Source organism: Ptychodera flava, chromosome 19 (genome assembly GCF_041260155.1).
Source record: "Ptychodera flava strain L36383 chromosome 19, AS_Pfla_20210202, whole genome shotgun sequence".
Lineage (NCBI taxonomy): Eukaryota > Metazoa > Hemichordata > Enteropneusta > Ptychoderidae > Ptychodera > Ptychodera flava.
The window spans coordinates 275837-284134 of record NC_091946.1 but is presented as its reverse complement, the minus strand read 5'-3'; the positions used below and the strand labels follow the sequence as shown (position 1 = coordinate 284134).

Here is an 8298-nt window from a genome sequence, read left to right as displayed (position 1 = left end):
GAACGTTCAACTTTTTTTGACAGTTCATAGTGAAATGCTTACCATCTTGGAGGATTAAAAGATGTAAAGGCAACTTTCCTGAATCCCAGCTTTGATATATTCTGAACCACCATTTATGTTATCTAAAAGAAATTGCTCATAATAGTTTGTCAGGATAGGGTGGTCAAATAAATAGAGATAGAGAAAGTTCTAATTTCCATTTATGGTTGACTTGGTAAGGATAAAATAAGATTACTTTTTGAGGAAAAAAATAGAGTGGTCAATTAAAAGAGTGGTCAAAGTGATAGGGTTTTTATGGTAAAGCTGTGCTGTAAGATTCCTCATGTGCTATTTATAGCAATTATGCAATCTGTGTAAACAGTGCAATGAAAGACTTAGTGTAACATGATTCCTTATAATGCTTTTGATGACCTTGAACTTCTTAAGTTACAAACATTTGTCTCTTCAGTGTGCTTTCTCTGAGTACGTACAGTCTCAACTTATTCAACAGAACTTACTTACAATGTTAATTTCAAAGTTAAAATGTGCTTGGTTAATAGGATGAAAATACAGATATAGATAACCAGCTGAAGATTCTTTATAAACTGACAGATATGCTGTTTTATTATGACGTAAATCTTGATTTAAGCAAGTCTTGTTTACTTTAATTAGAATGTAATTAACTCTTGCTATTATAGACTAATAATATAGTCTGATGAAATATGCAAATCTGTATTTTTACGGAATTTTTTTCTATTTTTGGTCAGGCCATCCTGAAATGAGCTATCAAAGATATCCACCTTCTTCATCAATACATGTGTCACAAAAGGTTATACTCTACATAACACAGCAGAGCTCTGTCAACTGTTGAGTCGCTTGTTTTTTCAAAACCGCTGGTCAGACAGCTTTAATATTTGGTTTACATGTCCTTAGGATGACCTTAGTGAGATAATTTCATACAGTCAGGAAATACTTAATTTTGTATCCATGTCTATAGTAGCTTCAGGGACTTTGGCCCTATGTTTGTGTTAGGCATTGTGCTTGTTGCTGGTCTCCATATATAGGCAATGTTGATCATTTTAGTTATGTATTTTCACTGTACTGTACATAGCATTGTGTACAACCAACGTGATCGCGCGCGATCAAACCTTTTTGTTCACTGTGTCTGCGTGCAGTAAACTCAGCGACATAATGTGCTGAGTGTAGTGTCCCAATGTTCGTAGCCTTACATGAGTTTATAGATAGAAATGCACCACTGAAGTTTGTTTCCGATCTTAATATTTTACTATTGCATGATGTTTAGTCTTACAAAGGCCTTAACAAAGTGGGGGACTGCTCCCATCTCACTCCTATTGAAGTTTAGAAGACTTATGTTTACAAAAATTTATGTTTATCAACAAAAAAATCACGCACGCACAGCACGACGACCACTGCGCTTTAACTTTCACCAATCACCATTGAGCCTTGGATACATTGTTGCCATGGGTCGTATGGGTCCCATACGACCTTCGAGTGCAGTTCCGAAGACTATATCCCTTTAAATACATATATGCAGTAATTTTCAGTTTATATATTTATATTTACATACAGCTGAATTCGTGTATGCTTAAAATCTCAGGCACGTTGAAAACACTGCATAAACAATAGTTTCTTGGCAGACGTCTTCACTTCATTGAAGGAAGATTGCCGTGCTGGCAGTAGGTATAGACATGGGGAGAAGTGAAGCAACATTAGGTCCAGAGACTATTGATTCCCACATTACAAGGTATTATAGTCACCAATAATATAGCTTCATTGATATTTTAGAGAAGAGGCAAAGATGTCATGCATATTTGACTGAAGGATAAACTTGTAAAACATCTACAAATCGACATAGAGCAACTTGTTACTGACAGTGTCAACAAATTCATTAAAAGAAAATTCTACATAACCAAGTGACATACCTATCACCTTGTAGAACTTTCAGGGCCCTATACTGCTAACACTCATGTGCAGCATGGCTATGCGGTGTGTCTGCAAAAAATGGAGCTGAAAGAGATAACTGAAAGAGAAAAACTGTTGTACAGAGAAACTATCCATGAAGAGTCTGAGAGACAAGCAGGTTAGGGTCTTTTCCACCTTTTTACTTGATGGGACCAGATGTGTATGTCAATTTGCTGAATTTATATGGAAAGTCTGTATTCTTGCAAATAGCAGCATTTTGCACTGATTCATATAAAAGAAATCCTACAACAACAGAAGTCCATCACTGTGGTTGTTTGTCTGTTAGTAGTATTGACGATACTATTCTAATTAGTTTCAGGACTATTTGTAATATTTGAATTTCATGTTCCTACCCAGTTAACATCATCACAATCCAATGAATTGGTAGCCTGTAGACCTCGTTGCTACACTCCTCTCTGTGTCTGTCCTAACTGCCAGTAGTGCACTTAGCCTAGATTATGAAATTGTATGAGTGAAGCAACAAGGTTTGGGAAGAGAAACTATGTGAACTATAAGCTTTGGTAGACTATCCTGACACAGATCACAGTCATCAACACTTCATTAATTAAAATAAACTGGAGTCCTTTTTGACACTTGGTGAATAGTCTCTAGCTTCTGTGAGATTGTAATGTGACATTGCCAAAATAGAACTTTCTAATTGGTGAAAAAAAGCTGTTCATAACCCACTGTGTATGCTTATAACTTGAAATTTCAATGTCAAATTCAAACATTTCATTCTCTGATAGTTCAGCACAGAGACCCTCCTTTATGAACTTCAGCCATGCAACCATGGTCATTAGACATACATTAAATCCACAGATTTTGTAACAGCTAGTACATTTGTAGTGTATTTAAGGGGGAAAGTGCACCTTGTATTTGCATGAGCAGTCCATTACAAATATATTGACATTTGGTTTATGTGTATTTACTGAAGACAGCTTACGTTATATGGTAAGTCGGCAGTGTCTGTACGTGTATGTATTTATGTGTATGGATGTATGTGTCTGTCCACATCAAAAACTCAAAAACTGCAGCACCTACCATCTTTGTATTTGGTGTACAGGTGTACTCAGGGGTGGTGATATGAATTTGTTCAAATGAACGTGTCATTGTCAAAAATATGCATATTAGGAAAGGAAGGAAGGAAAATTCCTTTAAATTGCTGGCTCTGCAACCATATTTCACACATTAGGTTGAAATTTGGTATACAGGTTCATTTAGGTAATCTAAATTAGGTGTTCTTCAAATTATGGTGAAATTTGCTTGTTTGTATTTTTGGGCATCTTATGGTAGTCGTGTTTGTTAGTCCCCACAGGGGGGACGTATAGGTTTGGTCATGTCTGTGCGTCCGTCCGTCTGTCCGTCTGTCCGTTCACGCAGATATCTCAGAGATGCCTGGACTGATTTCATTCAAACTTGGTACAAGGATTACTTCATATGTCATACATATGCATGTCCATTTGTTTTGTGATACGATCTAATATGGCTGCTGTGCGGCCATTTTGTTATAATTTTTTCATGTACAAAGCCATAACTCAGGCATATCTCAACTGATTTTATTCAAAGTAGGTACAAGAACATTGGCCTATGTCATACATATGCACATTGATTGTTTTGTGATACGATCCAATATGGCGACCCTGTGGCCATTTTATTACAATTTTTTATGTCTTGAACCATGACTCAGACATGTATCAAGCGAATTTATTCAAAAGTATTTTTATCACAGACCTAATGAAGAAGACTCTATCCTCTCTGAGGACCTGTAATCAAAATACCCATTAACAAGTGGGGACTGTGTCATCAACGATGACTTGTTAAAATTGTAGTGAAGTTTTCATATTCATTTTTGGAACATTTTTTTCTCAACATGCATTTGTCTGATACTCTTGATATTTGGTAAATATGTTTGTAGGAATTATCTAAATTTGATATCTTGAAATTATGCTGAAATCTGCAATTTTGTATTTTGGGGCAATTTTTGGCATTTTGGTCGAAAAATTTGTTTCTCAAATGTATAGATCACGTTTGTCTGTTTGTCTGTTTAACATAAAACCACTTGACAGAGTTCTCTCTTTTATGGACTATATCTCTTATTCGAACAAGGTACACAGAGATCAAATGAAAACAACTGGTCTGATAGCTTTGATATTTGGTGTAAATGTTCTTAAGGATGATCTTGTCATATGTTCAAATTATGATGAAATCTTCAACTGCATATTTTTGCAGCTTATTTTGCCATTTGTGGTCAGGCTGTTGTGAAGTATACTATCAAAAATGTCCCTATTAACACATATGTCACAAAAAGTTATTCTCTACATAACACATGATAGAGGAGCTCTATTGGCCGCTCCAGGTCGCTTGTTTTAAATTCTCATAGAAATATCTTCAATTTGATATTTTTTTGTGAAGTTTTCCTTTTCTCAATATTTGACAATTTGTTTTCAGAAATATTCCACTATTTGAAATTTGGTTTGTAAATGCCTATGCCTAAAAATGTTCTTATACATATTTTGTCAAGTCAGAACAAGATGAACAATTGTGGTTGTTTTTCTAGATTTTCTTTTGTTGGTTTTGGTGAAAAATGCCTTCATAAGAAGCACTTCCAATGCCAGTTTGAAATTGGGGATAAAGGCTCAATGGAGCGGTAATACCATACTTATTTAGATTATGTTGATATGAACAAAATTAACAAATATTGTGATAAAATATTCTAATTTGTGGAATTTTAATAAATGAATTTTGAGTACATATAATGTGGTGATTTAGTAAGCAATTGATACCAGGGCTCGAAATAGTACCTGTCTGCCTGTCCCGGACAAGTGAAATTTGGCCTGGGACATGTAGTTTTGAAAAGTACTTGTCCAAGTGAACAGGTAGGTTTTTTCACTTGGTAGACTCTAGATCGTCACTCGGGCCGTAAACAGTATACACCAGTGACATCAACCATAACAACAAATACACGTAACTGTATTGTGTTTACGTGAGAATTTCCTGCCTGTCTAGAACCAGACCTTGTCCTTGCAGAATTTGCAATTAAGGATTGGCACAACGCTTTGTGATGTGTACATACAATGTTACTTGGAAAGTTATGGTCTGATCATAGAGAGGGACAGTGATGAATCAAAGTCACTTCTGTTTTGTGGTGTACCGAATGAACCTTTTCATAGGTGCACATGTTCTATTTCCATGTTCAGGCCGGCGATGCAGTGCAGTGTAAGCCGAGTAGTCAATGTCACAAGTATTAAATTACGAAGATGTCAATTTTTTGCATATTTTTAGAATAATTTTTGCGTCAAATACCAAAATGTCACTTCTGTATGAAGGGAATTGTTTCATCAGTTTGATTTGAAACAGCAATATAAAATACTGTGTCAATTAAGCTTGGAAATCGTTGCTGAGTTTTACTCTCTTGTACGCAGACTTGCAATCAGTATGAATGTGATCATGGCATCCCAGTTCATGAAGATCTTGAAAATGTTAATTTTTCCTGTAAGTTTTGTGTCCTTTACAGTTTGCTGGTCAATTTTTGAAAGTTTAAGTTAGAGTGGTGTTCAGTAATCATGCATGAAAGTATTGATGTGAAGTATTCATTTTTATCGAAGTAAGCAGCACTGAGCCTAGGGATACGTAATGATGAGAAAGTGGCTGACTTCTGAAATGTTTTGTCTATATGTGTTTAATTATATGACCCTTGACCCTGTCCCTCAAAAAAATCTGGCTACTTGTGTTCACACTTTATTAGCCAGAAAGGCTAATCAGCTTGAGTAGCCTGAGCAAACCCTGTTAAGTATTTTCTCGATCTCCAGAACTGCTCTCACACCGACACAATTGCTGAATGTGTGCTGAAATGGAAGCGACCGCCTTGTTACGAGGATACAGTCAGCTGTCTCTACCCATAAAGCATTGCATGTGGTCCCTGGATGGGCTTCCCCAGGGGTCTGCATAGGGATTCCCCGGGCCGGCTAGTCTCAGTCACAAATTACGAAAAGAAAAATGCCAAAATCCAGCCGCTAAATATGTTATTTTTTTAAAATCGCTGATTTGAATATTATATTGACATGTTTGAGATATCATGCTGACAATTCTTTATCCCAGAAAGCAAGTGCAGGCACAGTTTGCCCCAATTACGCTCGCATTGGAGGTCATCCCCAAAGGTCAGCTGATATTTTGTGGCAAGTCATTAATACGGGGGCAAAATTTCTTACAGTATAGGTCGCACTAGTGATGGAAAGTGGGGTCAACGCGGACAATGTGGTTATTTACAGGATCTGTGGGAGTACCGGCTGGATTCTGTGCTCAAACTGACAATACCATTTTCGAACCAAAAATACCGTTATTTAGTCAAATTAATAATTATTTCGGGGATTTCATCAACATAATACTATTTTGCGGAGCCGTTTTTTATAAAATATATATACAAAGTGTGACTAATGTGGAAGGATGTGCTGATACCCAGTAAAACCAAAACGCACTTGTCAATAGAGGGCACCTTTGCGGGAGCCCTACCTTAACATACTTGAGCAGGCCAGTCTGTGTACGGCCATTCACAGAAAGGAGTGAAATGCCTTGAAATGGCACGCTATACGCCCGGGACAAACAACGCAGTCAATTTACTCGTTTGACTTAACGGCGTAATATCGGTTATTGAAGGGCCATCCAATTAATGGAAATGAATTTATCAGATTTTTCACAGAAGCCACAGATGAGGCTGCTCTACTGACTGGCGACACAGTTGTTGTGGATAATTGCACCTATTCATCACCATGAACCAGGAAATATAGTAAGAACCGTGTTGGATGACATTGGCGTTGAAATTGTGTTCTTACCTACGTATTCGCCGGACTTCAACCCTGCAGAAAATTGTTTCAACAAGATGCAAAAACTGTTGAAAATGGACAAGTACCGTTAAATGCTGCATGAAAATACAGCGGTCGCTGTGTATGATGTATTCCGATTGATCACCCCAAATGATACATGGGAATACTTTGCAGCAACCGATTATTTACACTTACTGCAGCATTAGTCATTTCCAAGTTTGAATTAAAAGATAATAAATCGCTTTTTTTCACTAGAACAATTCATCATATGTTCTAGCCAGTCAATTCCCAAAGCTACCTTAACTTACATGCTCACTTGTTCATCGGGAATAAAAAAGAAGCATATATGACATTGCAAAGTGTAGTAATTTGTTTATGTTTCTCTGTCTGACTTGTGTTGAGCGGCCCTGGTGGCATGTAGCCGATTAAAATGTAAAGGAGACCACATCAAGCCCTGCTGTGTTAATGTTGTAAAAATTGCTGATACGTGTGGATTAAAACAACACCTTGGCTAATGAAGCTTTGGAGCTTGATCGAATTTCACTGTAAATATCGTGCATACACACACACTCTAGCTTTCCACATGTAACCAAATGTGAGCAAAGTGTCATTGATGCTATTTTTGACTATGTGGGTTTAACTCCTATTGTAGGACTATTTATCAATTTTATGTGTCAAGGAAATGAGTACGTAGGATTTGTAGAGACTCAAAGATATTTTCTCTGATTAGAGACACATGTATATTTGGGTAGAGTTGACTTTTCAGATCCTCAGATTCAGATCCTCAGATCTCAAGATCCCAGATCCTATAACTTCAGACGCAGATTTGGAATTCAAATTTCACAACTTTCAAAGTTTGATGTAATATACTGATAAATAAAATATAATTTTGATTTAAAAGGCTTTAGAAATTATTTTATTTCTATCTTGAATCTTAAACTTAAAAACTTCGATCTCAGAATCAGAACGTCATCAGTCGAAGACAGAGTGCGCAATGATTCCACTTGTTATGTGATCACGTGTGTTAGGCAATCAGTCGAGTCAACGTTCAAATGCCAGGGGTCAGTGCAGAGTGGGGGCCAGTGCCGATATACCCCCTCTATAGTCAATACATAGATATAAACACACAAGCGATCAAACGATCAAGACCGCGATGATCATGTAAATGCCGGCTATCTACTGTCCATATTTTACCATCGTTCGTAATATTGATGGCAAGGGAATATAACTATAGAAATAAAGGACGACGCGCTGACCATTAATGTTTATTTGTGGGCAAGGGCGAGAGGAAAGCCAAATATTAACGGGCGAGGCTTGCCGAGCCCGTTAATTTGGCTTTCCTCGAGCCCGCGCCCACAAATAAACGTTAATGGTCAGAGCGGAGTCTGTTATTTCCATTATATTGTCAACGAACCCTGAAAAACTGTCAAAATTTACGAAAATTTCCCGTGCGAACGACAACGGGACCCCAGAATCTGTCAGTGAGTAGTGTGTGCGCTGCAAAAATTTTCCAAAT

The 8298-nt window shown here is 37.1% G+C and overlaps 1 long non-coding RNA gene across 1 annotated transcript; it reads left to right on the top strand.

The window, feature by feature from the left end:
* Nucleotides 1-1645: 1645 nt before the first annotated feature.
* Nucleotides 1646-7134, top strand: LOC139118315 (uncharacterized). The gene is made up of 3 exons (XR_011548679.1): nucleotides 1646-1744; nucleotides 1937-2080; nucleotides 6648-7134. It is a non-coding gene; the product is annotated as an uncharacterized lncRNA (long non-coding RNA).
* The last annotated feature ends 1164 nt before the right edge of the window (nucleotides 7135-8298 follow it).